At 35.5% G+C, this 20,479-nt stretch overlaps 1 pseudogene across 1 annotated transcript; it reads left to right on the forward strand.

Moving 5' to 3' along the window:
* Positions 1-17,865: 17,865 nt before the first annotated feature.
* Positions 17,866-19,767, forward strand: LOC147382602 (THO complex subunit 7A-like; annotated as a pseudogene). Its single transcript, XR_015173878.1, has 2 exons — positions 17,866-18,457; positions 19,510-19,767. The product of XR_015173878.1 is annotated as a THO complex subunit 7A-like (transcript).
* Positions 19,768-20,479: the final 712 nt, after the last annotated feature.

Consider the following 20,479-nt stretch of genomic DNA (forward strand, 5'->3'; position numbering starts at 1 on the left):
TCGAAGCACACCCACTCTTAATTTGGGTCATGGTATCCTTAACTATACCAACAACAGGCTTGGCTCAATGTTGTTTCCCACTTAGACCTGCCTGAAGGCCCTCCAACCCCATAGATATAGGCCCTAAATTGGTTTGAGGTGGTGTAAACACCTCATTTTTGCATTCGCCTGATTAATCAACTCGTCAACCCGATCGCGACGGTTCCCAATGATGGATGATCATTCCAATGCTCTATTTTGTTACTAGACATGTTTCAGAAATTCATATGAGGTATCTCAAGCCAACAAAATTCTAGAAATCACGCTACGCTAGGAAAATATAACTTCAAAAACATAGAAATCATCATTTTTCAAATAAAAAGAAGTTTCACGATAAAAATCACTAAAAAATGACCAAATTACCAAAATACCCCTAACCTCAAAACAACCCTAGAGCCTACATTACGTTAGCAAAATACTTTCGAACACATAAAATAACAAATCGAAACCAAATAAGCCATTTCACCAATTTTCACAAAATTTGACAAAATTACGAAAATGCCCCTCATAAAGTTCACGACCATTTCACACAAATTTTTTTATAAATGACACAAATCGATATTCCCATTGAATTCCTTACGAAAAATCAATTCCAAAACATCCTGGAACATTGAAAAACAACTTAAAACGTGAAAAATCCTCTCCGAGGGCAAAACGATAATTTTATAATTTTAATAATTAAAAATTCTAAAAATAATAATTAAAACATTAATTAATGTAAAGTGAAATCCTAATTAAAATTAAATTCAATCAAGTAATACTTAAGTCAAATCCTAAAATAAAGTCAATCAAGTAAGACTTAAGTCAAACCCTAAGGCCAAGTCAATCTCATAAGACTTAAGTCAAAACCCTAATTAAAACCCTAATCTAAACTAATCAAGTCAATCTCATAGACTAGTCAAAACCCTAATGTAAACTAATCAAGTCAATCTCATAAGACTAAAGTCAAAATCCTAATTAAAACCCTAAAAAAACTAGTCAATCTCATAAGACTAAAGTCAAAACCCTAATTAAAATCTTAAAGGATACCTAATTAAACACTAACTCTACCCAAAAAGTTTATACATAGGAGCCTCCATACCCTAATCTCGGATCAAAAGAAAATCCTAGAAAAAGTAGGTCAAGAAGCCTCCCCAACCTTCCCAAAACCTAATTTTGAAGTCCTAACTCCTTACCTAACATCCATACCCCAATTTTAGATCAAAAAACACCTAAAAACCCTTTTCAAAACACCTTGAAATCTATAAAGAAATCAAAAACTCATATCTAAGAAGGAGATACCTCAACTTGGATATCTGAAGTGAATCCGGTAACAGAACAAAGCGATGAGTGTTGTACGATGAGCTGTTTCTACCATATCTGAGGGAACAAAACCGTTGCGTTCAAAAATGTAAATTTCATTTATTTTTTTTATTATCTAGGTCTTTTTTTAGCAATGTAGTTTTATTTGGGATAAGTAGAGATTGGCGTTTGCCGGGCGGGGTTGGTGCTTAACACCTTCCAATCCCGTAACGTGATCCCTGGACCTGTATTTTCTTTTGTAAATTAGTTGTCTTTGTTTTTAGAGTCAATGTTTGATTCCTAGACCACAATAACTAGGTGGTGACTCCCAAACCTCAAAAATCAAAAGCGAATCCGCGCACCCACGAATCGAGGACACTTTCAGTGGTGACTCCACTGAAATTTTTTATTATCAAACTTGAAAATCCCCAAGTATGGGAAGCATTGCCAGTAGGACCTTTTATTTTATTTTATTTTTAGTTATTTGTTTATCTATTTATTTATTTATTTTATCATTCTTTTTTGCTTAATTATTAATCATTTGTTTAGATTCTGAATACTTTGTTTTGGCACATTTTTATGGTTCAATCTAGGATCATTCGGAATGACCCCTAAATAATGTAAGATGTCAAGAGGACAATAGTGTGAAAAAAAAATGGTTGTTGAACCATTTTCATTATTTGGTTTATTTTATATTTTTAGGTTATTATCTTTTCTTGGTATAGATACCCCAATTTGCATGAACCCGTTAAGAAAATTCGAATTTTCTCAAATTTATTCCGATTTAGAACTCAAACCTCTCAACGAGCTCGCATTGCCACTTGACAACATTATTCATGCATACATGCATCATCTCATATTATTTTTGCATACCCATACCTTGCCCCTAATCCAAGCAAATTCTACTTACTTTCATGATCCGATCCGAATCTATATTCATTCTCCAACCTAACCCAAGTCCAAAACAAAATCCATATCCTAAACCCAAAATCAAGTCCATTCTAAGCCCAAACCCAAGTCCATATCCTAAACCCAAAATCAAGTCCATTCCAAGCCCAACACCAAGCCCATTCTAAGTCCATTCTCTCACACCTCCCAAAAGATGACACATGTTGATCTCCCATAAGCCTTCAATACCCAATGCATCATCTAATTGGAGAGTCAACTCCCCCTTGTGAAAACTCAAGAATGCCCTTCTCAAAAGGTGTGATCAAACCAAAAAGATTATTGGATCTTTAGTAATAATCCATAAAGTTGAGAGAACTTCCAATCAGGCCCTCAAAAGGTGGGAATCTTCAAATACATACATGGAGTTCTCCCATTGGTCAATTTCAAAAAATATACTTCCACCCTTGCTTTATGAGTTATTTACAAATGAATCAAGGTCTACTTTTCACCTACTACTTCACCTTTACACATGTCATTCTCCTACTTACCCTCCCAAAAGTACTTTTGTTCTCCCATTGGTCTATTTCAAAAATATACTTCCACCCTTGGTTTATAAGTTATTTACAAATGAACCAAGGTCTACTTTTCACCTACCACTCCACCTTTACATATGTCACTCCATTCATCCTCCCAAAGTACTTTTTGTTATTTTACCTTTATTTACCAAAAAATCAAAGATCAAATAATGTTTTTTAAGTTTCTTCACAAATGTTATTTTCATCTCATACAAATGAAAAATCTCAAAAGAAATAACCTAAACCTTATGTCCATTCTCTTTATTTTTAGGGTTGGACCACTTTATCCCCAAAAGTTTTTCAAAAACTCTATAAATACCCTCATTTTCTATGAATAATTGATGCTTTGAAGCCCCCATCTCTCAACCTAAAACTCTATCAAAATCTCTACTCATCTCTCATCTCTCAACCTTTAACTCTTTCTTCTCTCAAACTTCAACTCTCTCAACCTTCAACTACATCCTTCAACTCCAAAGTTCATCTCTCAAACTCAAGTTCATTCAAGACTTCCAAGGGGACAAGGTGGGTATAGTAGTTGTTTATTTATTTTTTAAATTGCATCTTCTTCTTCTATCCCTCTCTTTTTCTTTTTAGAAGTCTTTAGGATATAATGGAAAACCCTCATTCATCCCGAGTAGATTAAACCTTAACCTTGGGCATAGAATGCTTGAGGCGATTTGGTCGAAAGGATAGAGTTTGAAGTCCTTCTTTATCCATTTTTATCTCATGCATCATAATGTACACCATTCACACACACCACACATGCTTGGCCATGATGAAAAATTGTGTAGCTCTCTTGATGGGGCTAAAACACTAAGTTTCTTGCTAAGTATGCATGCATTAAGGTTGTGAATCTAAAGGGAACTCCATTCATGAAACTTCTTTAAAATCCTAAACCAACATTCCAACTCATGTAAAAATGTGATGACTTTATGAGATATCCTCTTTTATAAGATATTCCTCATGTCTACACTAACATTAAATCCTCTTTCAGAGAGGTACATGTGCACCATGTGCACCCACTCACTTCATGCATTTTCTTTGTTATGTCAATCTTTTTAAACATGGCCAAATCTAAAGATAACCACCTTAGGTGAAGAGAATGGGGTGCCTAACACCTTCCCCATTCTCTAACTGAATCCCCTTACATAGATTTTAGGTAGACCATACTTTTTTCATGAATGAGAGTCACTAAAATGTCATGAAAAATGACTTTTCTAAAAAATCAATTCGGATGCCCATTCACACCCATTTCCAAAAAAGAATGATGGCGATTCCAAACAATGTAGCATAGAGGTTCAAAGATGAACATTCTAATGTCTACACTTGGCATTATTTGGATTGATTTTGGGTATGTCAATTTGGAATATCACTTTTTATGATTTAATCTAGGGTCATTTTAGGATGACCCTAAATAATGAAATATTCAAACTGATATAAATTGATGATGGAATGATGACGGTTGGGATGTGAGTTATAGATATATTTTTTTTAAATTTGGATGATTTTTTTAGCGCGTTACTAGGTATAGGCAGCGAGTTGTGAAAATAAATTATTTGTGAGTGATGTCGTAAGAAATAAAAAAAAATTACCTTTTTTAATGTTGTTTATGATGAGGAGAGAATTCCAAGAAAAAAAATCGAAAAAAAAATTTTTATACGTGGTATGCCATTAGTAGAAAATGCGTTTTTACTGCTTCTTACTTCTTCTCCAATGTGAGCAAAAGAAGTGGAGAAAAAAAATAGCAAATTTCTTTTCCTTTTCTTTAAACGTTAAGAGAAACAAAAGAAAAGGAAATCTGAGAGAGAGAAAAAGAAGATAATAGAAGGGAGATAGAGGGGGACCACCTTTGTCTTCTCTCTCGCCAACTCCCATCGTCATCCTCTTCCTGACAGGATCCCCCTTCAGCTTCATCTTCATCTTCATCTTCCCGACCAAGCCTCCATTAATGTCTAAATCGAACCTATGCTCACCCACTTTGATAACCACCAGAATAACCTTCTATAATCAAACCAGATCGCAACCTTCCACTCTATCCAAATCGAACCTCTATAAATCAAATTCCCGTTCAACTTTCTCTTCTCCGATTGTGCAATTGCGAACCTCAATTTCAACTCTGTGGAGTCGAAGAAAGAGACAAAGTTAGGGTTTTTCTACGCAGAGCTTTTGAAACTGAAACAATGGTTGTCCTTTCGCTCTCAAACTCTAACTTCTCTCTACCTTACCTCGAGAAACAACTAAATTTGAAGAAATCCAGAACTATGGTGCTGTTATTAGAACTCCTAGATGTGCAATGGATACATCGTTCGGAGGTAATTTAGGAAACCTTCCTAAATTTCCCCGGATGAACATATGGGATCTTTATAAGCGCCTGGGTATAACCAGTGATGCCTCAGAAGAAGAAATCTGGAGTTCATGTAAGTTTCTCTTGCAACAATATGCGGGACATAAAAGAAGTGAAGAATTTATAGAAGCTGCTTTTGAGAAATTAATAATGACTAGATTCAAAGAAGGGAAGAAAACAAAGTTCAACTTGAAAACCAGGTTAAAAAAGAGAGTTGAGGAATCCCCATCTTGAGTGAAAAGCTTACTTGGCTTCGTAGAAGTTTCTACAACTGTAGTGATTTTTAGAAGAATATTTCTATTTGCTTCATGGCAGCCTGGAGTATAATGAATTCTACTGTGGAGAGGAGGCCAAGGCATTGGATGATTGAGGTATATTGGACCCACAATTCCAATAGACCAAGTCTAAGAGGACACAATGATGCTGCCAAACGTATGCACGTGTGCTAGCAACAACTAGTGAGTTTTTTAAATGAAGAGGAAAAAAAGGGAAAAATAAATGCATTCTTTTGATGTGTGCTGGCAGCATATAAAAACATTAAAAAAAACATGTTGTGAGTGTTGTGGGTTAGCAGCAATAAAAAAAAATCATAATAGGATGATGTCACGCACATTCTGAGTTGAGAGTGTTGTGGTGGCAGCAACACATTTTTTTATATAAAAAAAAATTTCCTCACTAGTTAGTAAGATTTCAAATATTGCTAAAGGTCATTGATCTCGCCACGTGGCATCTAATAGTATAATCCAATGTCACATGTTTGTGGCGAACAAATTCTTAAGAATTTTTAAAATAAAATTTTCAAGAAAAAATTTTAAAATTAATTTTCATTTTGAACTTTGATTTTAAATTTGAAATTTCATAATCATCCATTTTCAAAATCTTGGATTTAAGTGAAAAAACAAAATTTTCAATCCAAACTTTTTCCATCAAATCTAAAAAAGTTTTGGAATTGGATTATCAATGAGGTGATCACATTGGCGAGTTGACCTTTACTAAAATTTGAAATTCTATTGTGCTAGTTGGGAAAGCTTCATTTTCATCCTAGGTTTGTTGGTGACAAACTTCATAAAGTAAGGGAATTTTATATAAAAATTTCGACAAATGGGTTGGCCTGATAAAAAAAATGTCAAATCAACTCAGTGGACTCAGAAAACCCATGCTTTGACATATCATGTGCTAACTTGGGCGGATGACCCCTTTTGATGCCTTGTTTGATTCGATCACGTGGTTGAATTTTTGATAGTTGATCCTTATAAGTGCTTTGAGGCATATTATGATAAGTGATAGCAGGTTTGATAATATCTTCTTATCTTGATCTTGATTATGCATTATTGGATATCTTTTGTGATCTTGATTGATATTGCATGTTGGAATTCCAATTGATTTTTGTGGCCCATGGGCCCATTTATCTGAAAAATGCCCCGAGCACACCCCACCCTGTTTTGTACACACCACTGGCACGTTTATTGCTTTGCACTCTTGCATGTCCCATATAGCCAACGTGGCACTAGTGCATGGCCCGGTCTCTTCGGAGATGCGACGTCATTCATGAAAATCACAACTCCAATCATGTACCTTAGGGTGTTTAAAACTAGGGCATCAGTACCATCTGATCAGGTGATTTTGAAAGGTATATCGATGTACCCAGGCTGGAGTGACCAGAGCCTTTGACTTATTGTAAGCCGCACAGTCACATGTCTCGATTGCTAACGTAAGTACTAGTATGTGGTCGGTCCCCTCGTGGGATGCCAAACCATTTATGAAAGCTACAACTCTTGACTCGTACCCATAGGTATATCAAGATAATATAAGTACATCAATTGCACTTCTTGGTCAAAATCAGTGCCTAAGCGAGATCCTGCTCCGATGTACTACAGTACTAGGAGGATAGACTACGTCTATTCTAGAAAAAGAGATGATTTAAGAGTGCCTTTGCTCAAGCATCGCGTGCCACCTATGATCTGAGGATTAAACTGACTGCTTTTGACTTCAGAAAAGTGTGTTGAAGTTTTAGATTATCACCTATACGGTATATCAAACTAAGTCACCACGTACCGTCTGATTGAGTACGCTCGAGAGGTATATAGGTGTACTTGGGCAAATGTGGGCAAATAAAAATGCATTGCATGTAGTAAGCTTAAAGTTTAGAAACCTACCCTATAGGTCACGACTCGAACTTATCGTGGGTGTTCCCGGGTTGTTTATTGGACCTTGTGAATGATGAATATATGTGAATGATGAGATCAGAATGTATGTGAATGATGATATCAGAATGTATGGTTGTCCTTAAGGATTAAATTTTTTTTTGTTTTACCTAATTAAAATAGGTGTACCGACCCAATAAAAAATCCATTTTTTGCAATAATTCATAATGACCCAGTCCATCTCGATCCAACAATCATGATGGGCCGGACCATTTAAATCAAAATGGAATTCAAATTCTTTACTAATTCGGGTTTCAACCCATTTTAAAAGAAGAAAAATATTTTCTGAAAGAAGAATATTTTCAGAAAAAATATTTTTCAAAAGAAAATGCTTTCCAAAAAAAAGAAGATGAATGAAAAATGATTTACAAAAGATCTATTTTTGCATGAAAAATATTTAAAATATGTTTTTTATAAAAAATCTATTTTTTGCATGGACCTTGGAAAATTACCAAAATATGTTTTTCTAAAAATAAAAAGAAAATGATTGCAAAAAATAATCAGATTTGTGAAAATTTTTATAACAAATACATTATTTTTCAATAATTTTCAAGAGTGCAATAAAATATTTTTCTTCTGAATAATCATTGCCTAAATGAATTGTTTAATGGATTGTTGCATAGAATTCGATAAAATCTCATGGCTTATTTAAAATGTTATCAATGGGGTAACACTAAAATTGATAATCCACATTTGATGGGGTTACAAGGTTATCATTGTACCTAAGCTCAATCGTCCATCGTCTAGTTAGGGTTGTAAGTCCGATCAGTTAGAACAAACGTCAATATCAAGTCAATAGTCAGAAATGACCTCAGAATTTCTCAACATCACCCAGTTGTTCCCTAAAGATCATAGTACTCAAATCCTACCAGTTGTAAGTAATATCTCAGTCCTCAGTCCCAATCAAGCTCGTTGTGGGTACTTGTCTTGAGTTTTTATGAGTAATTTGGGTTAATTAGAGTTCTTTTTTCAGCAAGGTCATGTCTTCTTTAGGTTGAGTCTATCCCTTTTATTTCTATGAGTCGAGTTTGTTTGCCAAGTCTAGAATGACGTCTATCGCCCCATCTGAATTTGATTGGATAAAGGAAATTTTTGAATAACTCAAGCGCATTAACGAATCAACTAATAATCTGATAGATTTATTTCCTGAACAAGAAGATAAGAGTCGGGCACAACCTTTAATCGAGAAAACAAAGGTCATTGACCTCAGAACAGAAAATAATTCCTAAAGAGATTCAAATAGAAACCATCATATCCCCCAAAGGAACACGGAGGGGTAATGAATTTACTCAGAAATTTCAAAAGACTTGCTCACGTGGTCTGATAAGGATATGTTAGGTGCAAGCTTGAGTGTTGTCTGACATGGAATAAATACTCGTCCGATAAAATGAAAATATCGATAGAGATGTTATAAAATGTATCAGTGCTATCTTCACTGCATCTTGAGTTGCAAATCACATATTATCAATCGATATGGGGGTACCTTTTGAACTGATCTCTGATAATGGGTCATACTTCAAAGATTAAGTCATTACTCTGTGTTCAAAGCTCAAGATCCGATATCACAAATCATCCCCCTACCATCCTCAGATTAATGGAACGGTTGAAACAGTTAGTAAGAATCTCAAGATAATCATCATGAAAATGTATCAATCGTACCAAGATTGGTCAGAAAAGCTACCATTCACACTATGGGGGTGTCGTACGTCAAATACAGTCTTCCACTGGAACTATTCCCTACTCTCTAGTATATGATATGGAAAACAATCTTACCAGTTGAAATGAAAATCTCGTATCTCAAGGTCTTGATGGAAAGTCAATTGCTTAAAATAGACTAGGCTCGTCATTGGGTATGAAGAGCTAAACCAGATTTGAAAAAAAAACAACCTAGAAGTTCTGTACCATCAAAGAAGAGTCACTTACAAGAAATTCAAAGTTCACTATTTACAAGTCAAGGATTTAACCATCAGACTTCAAAGAAAATTGAACACTCATCCTCGATCATAAGAGGAAGTTTGAACCCAATACTGCTTGGAAAAAACCATCAGATTTCAAGATCATGATAGAATTGAACTACCAAAGTCAACCAACCTTGACCAAATCAAACGGTATTCCATTTAAGGAGGCCATCTTTGGCCGAATCAATTCTCCTATTACCTAGTTCAAGATATCATTTTACAATCCCTTTGCAACCTTTTTCAAAAAAAGAAAAAAAACCTTTTTCTTCTCAGCCTGATCACCTAACTTAGGGGAGGAAAAAATTCGAACTACGTTTTGGTCTGATCCCAAAATTTTGGGATACGTAGGCAACCTGAGAAGTTACTTCACGTCCGACCACATCAAAATAAAAAAAAAGATTTCCCCACAAAAAAAAATCCAATAAGGAAAAAAATTAAAAAAAAAATCTCCAAAATAGGGAAGGAAATTCAAAGAAAAATAAGGAAAAAATTCCACATAAGGGGCATTTGGGTTTTTGAGCCTCAAAATTCCTTTCTTTTTTATATGCAGTCCTATGCTTACCCATAAAAGTCCTCTTAAGTACCGTGCGAAAAGTCAAGGAAGATAACAAAGCATGATTAGACAGCAATTCCAGAAATTCAAAAAGGAAGAAAAGAAAAAAAAGCTACTAGGTTGAAAACCCGAAAATGGTGACTTAGGCAAAAATTAAAGCAAGCTCGCAAGGTTGAAAATTCGAAAGGACGATCTTGGCAACAATCAGAGTAAGAAAAAAAAAGCTTGCTAGTTTGAAAACCTAAAAAGGTGATCTAGGTAAAAGCTAGAGCATGCTCGCTAGTTTGAAAACCTAAAAGGGCAATCTAGGCAAAAGTTAGAACAACAAAGAAAAATAGAAAAAAAAAACCTTCGGGGAGTTAAAAAGCTAAGAGCATTCCGAGCTGAAACATCAGAAGTCTGAATAATCAAGTTCAATACTTAGCTTAAACTAGTCACAGACTCAGAAGTCACAAGTATCTTGTCTACGATCGATCTAAAAATTATTACTTCTCCAAGTGAACCAAGGGAGAGAAGGGTGAATTCTATGATGAGTCTCAAAATGAAATGTAGCTACGGGGTCTTCATCATTACGATGACCACATAGACTACGATTTGAGTCGCCACCATTCAAATTGTGAATGGGTGTGAATGGTCACCCGGTACACATTTTCGAAAAATTACCATTTTTTAGCGTTAGTGACTCGCAACGGATAGGAAACTAATCCAACCTAGAGGTTCGGGCAAACGGCTCTGTTGGAGAAAAGGGAAGGTGTTAGGCACCCTTTTCTCCCCGCCAAATGACGGTAACTTCTATGCAACTCGATCATTTCGACTTTGACAAAATATTGAGAAATAAAGTGCCACGTGAGAGTGTTTATACCCTCGCTATGGATTCATTTTTGGCTTGATCATAGGGTCATTTTATTGATAAAAATGACCCTTATGAGCCCTTTAGCCTTGGGGTCCAATCATAAAAGAAAAGCTAAAATAAAGTAGAAGAGGGGGTATTAGAAGAGGGAAGAGAAGAAGATTAGAGAGAGAGAGGGGAGGGGGGGTCTAGAACCCACCTTGTAGCTTTCAAGTTCTTCTTTTCTTCTTATTCTTCATCTTCCTTTAACTTCTCTTTAGTCCTTGGTGAGTTGAGAATGAAACTTTTCTTTTTTAGAATATGTTATGAGAGATTAGTAAAAAAGAGTAGAGAGAGTATGCTTTTTTTTTAGGGAGACTTGGTAACTCCTTGGTAATAATTGGTAACCATTTTTGGGAGGAGGGAAGGGGTATTTATAGGAGTTGGGAGGAGGTTTGGGGTATAATGGGGTTAAATTTTGAAAGGAGTGATAATGACATTGGTTTTAAAGATGGAAAGTTTGAAATTTGGAATACAAGTCAGGGTATTTGTGTAAATGATGAAAAATGGGTGAGGTTTTGACCCAAATGGTTTGGATCCTACCCAAATCCATTTGGGTAGAGTGTTTGGTAGGGTGAGATGAGTGATGGTTGATGGGGAATGGGGGTGTAAGAGGGTTGTTTAAAGAAGGAGTGTTAGGTTGGTTGATGAGGTGAGGTGTGTAGATTTAGGGGAATGGGTTGTATAAGAGGTTGGTATATTGGTTTTTGGGAGGAGAAGAGAGATGGTGCCATGTGGCAATCATGATAGGAGTGTGAGGAGATGAGATTGGTTGATTGGTTGATAGGGGTTGTTTGATTAGAGAGAAAGAAATGGGTTAGTTGATTGATGATGAGTGAAATATGGGTTGATGGGATTTTGTTGGAGTGTTTTAAGGAAGAGGATGGGTGTGGATATGGGTTGTGATGTGGGTGGTTCTTGATGTTAGAGAATGATGGTGTGCTAGGATATGTTGAGTATGGGTTGTGATGTTGGTGGTTAGAGATTGAGGATAGGTTAGGTTAGGGTAGGATATGGGTTGAGGTAATTTAGGATAGATGTGAAATGGGTTAGATGAATTGTTTAGAGAATGGTGATGGGGGTGGGTGATTAGATGAGGGAGGTGAAGGGTGGTGATAACATGTGTCATCTTTTGATGTAGAGAGGTTGATTAGTTGATAGCCAACACCAAAACCTTTTACTGTTTTCCCAGAATAGTAGTTTAATTTTCGTCACTGAGGAAGACCCCAAACATCTCTAAATACTTTCTAAGAAAGCACCCCAATCTGCTTCCAGAGCCGAAGCTTCACAAATCAATGCCCATCTCCATTTATTGAAACCCTTTCCAATGTTTCATGTTTTGAAGTTTCTGTTGTCCTAGTCTTTAGATTGTAATGATGATGGCTTAACACAAAGAAGGTCAAGAGAATCCTCTTTAGGCAAGCAACCCGAAGTATGGCCACTGCCCTTGATCTGATCCAAACCCAGTAAAGCTTTCCCTTTACGAGGAACTTCAGCCTATGATCTGTTTGTGACAAAGACATTCTCCTTGTCCTTGGCTGTGAAATCCGCCATTTTCTCCTCTTCCTTCAGAAACATTTTAATGTCAAAGCTTAGGGCCCTCCACCCAATGCCATCCTTACCCTCTGGACAGATAACTAATCTAGATCAAGCTTGCGCAAAGAGCTGTTGGAGCTTCAAAAATCTTCTAAAATGATTCTGATCCCCCCTAACAACTAGTGTGGGCTCTACCCTAGAAAACTTAACCTGGAAGCCCTTCGTAGAGGCAACTGCGATGTCAAGTTGTTTGCTGAACCAGATTGCTTTATCCTCTCCCAGAGTAATGCTCGGCCCCGTCCTCTTACCAAGATCAACCACTTCAATCCCTCTATGCCTCTTCACCCAACACTTTCGTAGCTCGAAGCTTTTCCTCTCAACTTTGGTGGTAAACCTCCGCTTTCTCCACTCCATGGGCTTTGGGCTTCAAATCCTTTTATATTTGAAGAAGAATTCTATGGAGCATTCTCCTGTTTTGCATATGTTAGGGATTTTGGAGGAAAGGAATAGACGAGAATTCAAGGGAAGGGAGCTAGGCATCAATGAAATCCTTACAACATTATGGGTTTGTTGTATGTTTGGAGTAAGCAGTTTAAGAACTTTAGGTGGTTCTTCTTTGGGGCCTTTTTGTTTAGATGGGATTCTATAATTTCTGAGGAGTCCTAACTATTTTGTCTACTTTTGTTATGTGTTTTTTTTGCTTTTCACTTTCTTTTATGGCCTTCTCAGTATCTTTCTCTTTCTTTAATGATATTCCTTTATCTATCGAAAAGAAAAAAAAAAGGTGGTACTTAAGATATCGGTGATCTCTAATTAAGATTTTTTCTGCCTACTAGAAAAAAGAACATAGTTTTGTGATAACTGTTTAAAATTGTCTTAGTACAAAAGATGCGGAATATTTATTTTGAATACCAACTGAGAGTGATTGAGGAAAAGCTCCGCAAAACTATTTTTCATGGACAATGTTGTTAGAGAGGATGGTTAGGATCCTAAACAATGTACCCAACTCCAAAAATTGGACTGCATGTAAACTTTGATCAGGTAAAAAGTATTACATTTAAATTTCTAAAAAATTTATGCTACCTTAGCCCGTCTTTTAGCCTTTTATTTAATTATATCTAAAACTGAGGTAATTTGCACATCCCTGGGGCTAGAATGAAAATTAATTCTTTTATGTACAGAAAAATCCTATACATGAGAAGAAATGAAAAAATCAAAATGCCCTCCACCCCCGCACCCAAAAAAAAAAGGGGGAGAATAGGGCTTCACAGTAAACTTATGGTCTTCCCTAAAATACAAAATTGTCAAAGGCCTTTTTAAACCTAATCCTAGCATTCATTGTATCCCATATAATATGTTTGTTTCTAAAAGATTTTTGAAACTCGAACTCTACTTGTGTTTATCGTTGTTGAGGTGATGAAGGATTCAAGTGGGATCAATGATCTTTAGAAATATTAGCTTGACTTTATAAATGGGTGTGGTGAATAAGTAAAAAGACCTGAGAGTATATCTGTTCTCCTCTAGTAACCTGTACATATTTGTTCTGATTTTCTTTTAGTAGGTTTATCATATTGGTTGAGATTACATCTCATGTCATGATTTAGTCAGGACTGGAACAGTGATTAAATTCCCACATATTGATCATTACTAATTCTTGTCAAACACTGTAAAATATTCCCAGTTGTTTGGGAATTGCAGCCCTTCATACTTTCTCCTTCACTTTGCACTAAAGCTTAGGTCTTCATTTTGTGATGTTTTGAATGATTAAGAGTTTCAGTGGTAGCCCACAAAAATTTAATTATCGTCATCAATCATCAAAGTCTTATCCCAAGTATCTGGGGTTGGCTAACCCAAATAAATATAAATTAACCCACTTGTAATGATAGATTTAAAAAAGGAGAGATTCTATTGCCACACCATCTTTTGCTAATAGTTCATATGTAAATCACCAAAAAATTAGCACACATCTTGGGGTGGAGTTAGCAAAAGTTGGTATTACGCCCCGAAATCCCAACACGAATCCCTATGATTCATCAGTCAGAATCTTGAGGTGTGAGGTGATGTACACACAACCTAATAGAACAATCATAGATAATAACACTATGAAGTGAAAAATACAAGCAACGGAAATACTAAACTAGATAAACTCAAATCAGAGTAAAACAGAAGCTAATCATCATCAATTAATTTCATTGAATTCATAACATCATAAACATTTCATAAATACAAGCTTTCAAAATAATATACCTCAATCCTCACAAAATACATTACAACACACCCACTGAATCACCAGACTAATCCTCAAGCTGGCGGTGGTTGTAGATTCAAGACAAAACCCTCTACAAGAACTTTCTCGAATGACTCCAAATAGGCAGGCACTACAAAAGCTAAAGCATCTGAAAGGGGAAGGATAGGGTGAGTAACAAGGGAATGTTATTCAGTAGGATGAACGCGGTTCTAACAGCGAGTCATACATGCACAAGATCAAATAGAATAGTTAAATCATGTAGATTTTCATAATGTATCATACGATAAATGTCTAAGCACACTTAGTAAATAGTTGTAAATAATTTCAATCTATCATTTCTATCATTTAAAGTAACACATACATTTTTCAAATGAAACATCTATCAACATCACAAAAGGAAGAAAATACATAATAAAAACATGGTAATGTAATCGATAAGAGAGCAGAAGAACACGTCGATACAACGGCCTCGGCATGGCAATCGATATTCCAAACTTTACTTCCTATATGGAATGCTATCGTTAAAATCTAATTGTGTGGTCGGTCGGCATACCACAATTATAGAACTGTTTATCTAGCTCAGACTGGTTGTTGGCCAAGATCCCAATGAGTTCACCTTACGGTGAAGCCTACCGTTTGATGACTACAGATTAAAAGTACTCATTAATTAGTCCAGGAGACCCCTCGCGTTGAAGCCTATCAAGAGACAATACATGTGAACCCTGCCTACCTCTACACTATACAGAGACCGCCTTTACACAGAACGTTCTTCAAGAAAGAAGTAGGAGAAATTCCTGGATCTCATAAGCTGTAATATGCTCTAAGGTATCTCATACTATCGAAGAGCATATAACATCTAGTACTGATCTTAAATTGACCCACCGTTTCCGGATATACAGCAACGCATCACTCTTTGTACGTTTTCCATGACTCTTTTCTGGTAAACAAATCAGTTTGTTTTGGATATAGTATATCATTTCTTTTTATCAAAAATACACACAAGATTTGGTAGTATCCTCCAGTGACATCCATTTATCATTTTCATCCATCAAACATTTCATCCATCTATCTATCTATCATGTCTTACGCGGCATGACCCTCACGTAGAACTGGAGGCACTGTCCTAGCAATTAGTAGAGAACATACGTTCTCTCTATCAATCCATCAATCAATCAATCAATCCATTATCTAACGTTCTATATATCTATCAAAGTATTTTCTCTTTTAAAGTTATTTGAAATCCATAGAGTATCAACCAATTCCATTCGATGGTTTTGGTTGAATAGAAAGGCTCAGAAAACATGATAAAGTCATAAGATATAAAAACTGTGAAAATTTGGCTTAGTATAGGAAAAAGTGATTTTTCAAAGTTGTCGAAATTGAAAACGGGTTTTTGTACGTAAAAGTCCTCGACAACATGAGAAATACCATATAATTTTTATTACTTAATTCAAATGAACGTTCAAGATATTGCGTTTTGTTCTTGTAACCAAAAATTACATTTTGATATGATGAGATTTGGATCTCAAAATCATTTTCAAATGGGGGGGAAAATCTTAATTTTAGTAAAGAACTTAAGGTAAATGGAAAGAGAAAAATAGTATATAAGCTGTGTGGTAAACAAAGCTGAAGGAAAAAATTCAGCAAGCATGAAGGCCAAATATTTGATTTTTTTGATCGCGAATTTTTTTCCTCGAAAATCGCCGAAACTTGACCCAAACATTATACTAATTATACAATGATTAAAATACATCAAATGAACTAAAATCAATCATAACTACTCATGCAAACATGCTTTGAATCGTTCAAATATGTATAAATGTAATGAAATAATCAATTTATCGAAGATTGCATGGATTTTCTATAAAATTATCGCATAACTAGAAGGTAGAAGGGAAGGCAACCTACCTCAGACTATATTCGTCAGTTGAACGGAGTTTAAGATTACCTTTGGCCAATCTCAAAATTTTTCCTCTGACGAAAATCGTATTTTCTTTCGTCCACGCGTAGTCCTCGACGACGTGTACAACTTTCCTTCTTGCGACAAGACTCGAATCGTTCTAGTTTGGGGTAGATCTGAGTTGTAAATCTCGAGAAAAAATGGACTGATATTTTAGCTAGATAAAAGAATAAGAAAAATTAGATTTTTCTTATAAATTCAGATATTTATAACTTAAGTGGGACGTAAGTGTCATTTTGGGAATTATTTTTTTCGAATGCCAATTGGGACAAACTTATACTCTATTTCGGGTGATTTTTTTACACGAATCTAATGGTACGATCGGGTTCCTCAAATTATATTTCTAAATTGTCATTTACCTATTTGGTAGTTACTTGATGCGAAACTCGAGAATTTGATAACTTTTTTGATCGATTTCTAATTAAATTGTGCTTACAGACTAAAGTATATTTTTCGACCATTTTGAAACAATGGCGAAATCAAATTTCGTTAAACATAAACAGAACAAAGTCTGGGGATTTTACCTTAAGTCTTCTAGTTAGAATTTTCTCCAAATTTCACTATTTTATTTCCTCGAGATATTAATAAGAATTCGGGGTATTAAAGTTGGCCTCAAGATAGGATGTTTGGTTAGATGCTTTGGGATTGCTTTTTTTTTTCTTGTTCTGTTTTTTCTGGGGTAAGTTTAATCTGAAGTTCAAGGTTGTAGTTTTTGAGGATTTTTTTATTTAGGTGGGATTCTTTATGTGAGGACTAGTGGGTTTTGAGTCGTCCTTGGACAGTCTCTTTTTCCTCTTTTATTAATAAAATTTACACTTATAAATAAAAATAAAAATAGAAGCTCTCTTAAAAAGACAGCTTGGGTCACTTCTGTGAGATCTCTCGGAGTCTTGGTTGAGCATGGGTTACTTCTTTCCGGGGGCAAAGCGGGTTCTTTGGTATATAACTCCCTTTGCGGTGTGCTGGGGCATTTGGAAAGAAAGGAATCATCAAGCCTTTGACGGGAAGGAAGCCTCCTTTGATGAATTGTTAGTGTCAATAAAAGGTTTTTATTTTCTTGGTGTAAAGTTTTTGTGGAGCTCAAAGGAGTTTTCTTTGATGACTTCATAGGGATATGTGATTGGGTTGTTGATTGTAATAGCTGCTTTGGGTTGGTTTGTTTCTCTGTACTCTTTCTTGATAGCCATCTCGACCATTTTTAATATAAATTGCATTTACCTATCAAAAACACAATTTTTTTTTTCTGAAATTCAAACTGGGCGGTGGGCTCTTCAGTGAACTTCCTATCAAATATAATCATGCATTTGTTATGTTGTTGACACAAATTATTCCCATATTTATTTACATTTACTTCTACTATAGGCTTGGAGTAATTCTTGACTGTTAAAAAATGTCGGTAAAAGGTAGGAAATTTTTCGGCAGAGGAGAAGAGATGACTGCACATTATGCTTTTGGTCCCCTCGAAGATGATACGATCATCAAACACAGACTTCTCACCTGGACCACAACCAAGGGGTGAGCCCCCATTGAAGAAACTTCATAAGAAGTTCGTATCTTTTACCCTTGAGATTGACAAAGATGCAAATAACTATAGTATATGTGAGAGGTTGTACAGAGCCTTCTTATAAGAGATGACCACCTTTGAGCTTCCACTCCTCAAGAGCAAGGCAGTTATTGATGCAAACCTCAGAGAGAAGGAGAACTTTAACGAACTCCAAGAAGAAATACACTGATAGATCTTGCAAGCTCAAGCTGATATCGAAGATCTGAAGAAACAGTTGGAAGGGAGTTAGATTGAAAAGCAGCACAAAGAGGAATGTGAGGCAATCAGGAAATTGATAGCTATGCAGCCGCCTAGATCAGAGACCCAAAAGATTATCACAGATCTCAAGAAAGAAATTGCAGTGTTGGAGGCCGAGAACACTGCTGGCTCAAGGACATTGGAGCTTCGCAAGAAACAATTCTCTCTTCTATTGCACGTGGTAAGTTGGATTTCACATTTACTTTTTATTATTTTTTTATCAAATAATTTTTTTTAAGAAAGATGTAGAGATGGTGAGGTATAAATGTATGTCTTATGGAATCTCTCTAACACTGCATATGTGCATTAGTTAAGCACGTCATAGATATCTCTCTTGCTCACAATTTCAAGACCTTATTTCTTCTAAGGTATGCTTCCATGAAATGGTTTTGAGATCGAGAGTGTTGGTATCAAAGCATCTTCCCAAATCTATGGGGTCGACCATTGTTTGATTCCATATCACAATTTGTAAGCATTTGAGTGTTTCTAGTATCTATATTCCCACTATGTCTCCATTTGTAAAAAGTGGTCATTTGCATTGTTTCGTTTGATTCCTCTGTTTTATTTTCATTTTTTGTTCTCTTTTGTTGAGTGTGTTACCCCAGTTAAGCCCTGTGACCCTCTTATATTCGTAGTTCTCCCCTTCTCCAACAGATTGGTCTTTTGGAGTAGTTGGTTGATTAATATGGTATCAGAGTGCTATGCCAGTAATGGTCATAGGTTCGATTTTTTCCACCCTTACGGGTGAGGGGAGGGTTGAGTGTATATTTTCCTCCGCTCTCGGGTGTGTCATACCCCAATTAAGCCTTGTGGCCCTCTTATATTCATAGTTCTCCCCTTCTCCAAGTGATCAGTCTTTTGGAGTAGTTGGTTGGTTAACATGGTATTAGAGTGCTATGTCCGTATAGGTCACAGGTTCAATTTTTTCCACCCGTATGAGTGAGAGGGAGTGTTGTGTGTATATTTTCCTCCACTCTCGGGTGTCATACCCCAGTTTAGCCTTGTGACCCTCTTATATTCACAGTTCTCCCCTTCTCCCATGAGATCGGTCTTTTGGAGTAGTTGGTTGGTTAACATCTTTCCTCGAACTCCTTTATGTTACCATTCTCTGCTTTTGATATACATATCTCTTATACCTATGTTTATTTCTTTTATAGAAATGTGGGTCATGTAAATGTATGAGGATTTGTATTATGACCTATTTATCTTTTGTTGTATTTCCCATCTTCGCAGGTGGATGAGTTGCAAAATACCATAGAGGAGGAGTATAGGAATTTGGCTGAGGAGCTTAGAGTTGCCATGGAAGAGCATAAAAACAACATAGAGGATGCTAATGGTGGTTTAGAAGCCATGGCTGTGGATTAGTGATTTGTGGTGTTATGTTCTTTTAGGGCTGGTTTTAGTTTATATGAGTTGACTTTATTTTTATCCTCTTAGATAATTAATTAGAGGAACCCTAAGGGTTTATATTAGAAGATAATGACAAATTCTAGCAGATGGGATAAATATAAGGGAAAATTTTTTAAAGGATCCTGGTAGGGGACTTTTTTCTGAAATAGTCATTAAGTTTTGGGCTGTCTCTTAATAGTCCATTTGGTAAACTTTTCTTTTCTTGATGGTCCTTGAACCTTATCTCACGTTTATAATGTCTTTGAAATACCCAAACTACCATTTTCTAATATCCTTAACTTAGTTAGGTTTTTCCAATGGCTTTTTTGATCATGAACGATGGATAGAGAATAATATTCTCTTAATTTTAAATATTTAGACATTTTTTTATTATTTATTAGGATTTTTCATTAAAAGAAATAATAATGAAATTGAAATTCTAATTTTTTTTATTTATGATTATGTTGTAATTTTTTATTTGGAATTATAATATATGCATTTTGAGTATTTTGAGGAGATTTACCAAGTATTGAAGTTGAAAAGATGGAAAATTTGATTCACATTAAAGTGTTGAGTTCACTTTTTATTGTCTAGCTCAACATTTAGTGTCAAACTCACCACTAGTGTCGAATTTATCACTTTTTATGATCTAGCTCAACATTTTTAATTACTGTCAAGTTTGACAATATTTTCATTAAAATAAACGTCGAACTCAATAGTAATTAGAGTTCGACAATAAAAATGTTGAAATAGACAGTAAAAAGTGTTGAACTTGACATTGTAAATATGATTGAGATCTTTCAATTTTCTTTTT

Source organism: Akebia trifoliata, chromosome 16, assembly GCF_017979445.1.
Source record: "Akebia trifoliata isolate Shusen 1 chromosome 16, ASM1797944v1, whole genome shotgun sequence".
NCBI classification, from domain to species: Eukaryota; Viridiplantae; Streptophyta; class Magnoliopsida; order Ranunculales; family Lardizabalaceae; genus Akebia; species Akebia trifoliata.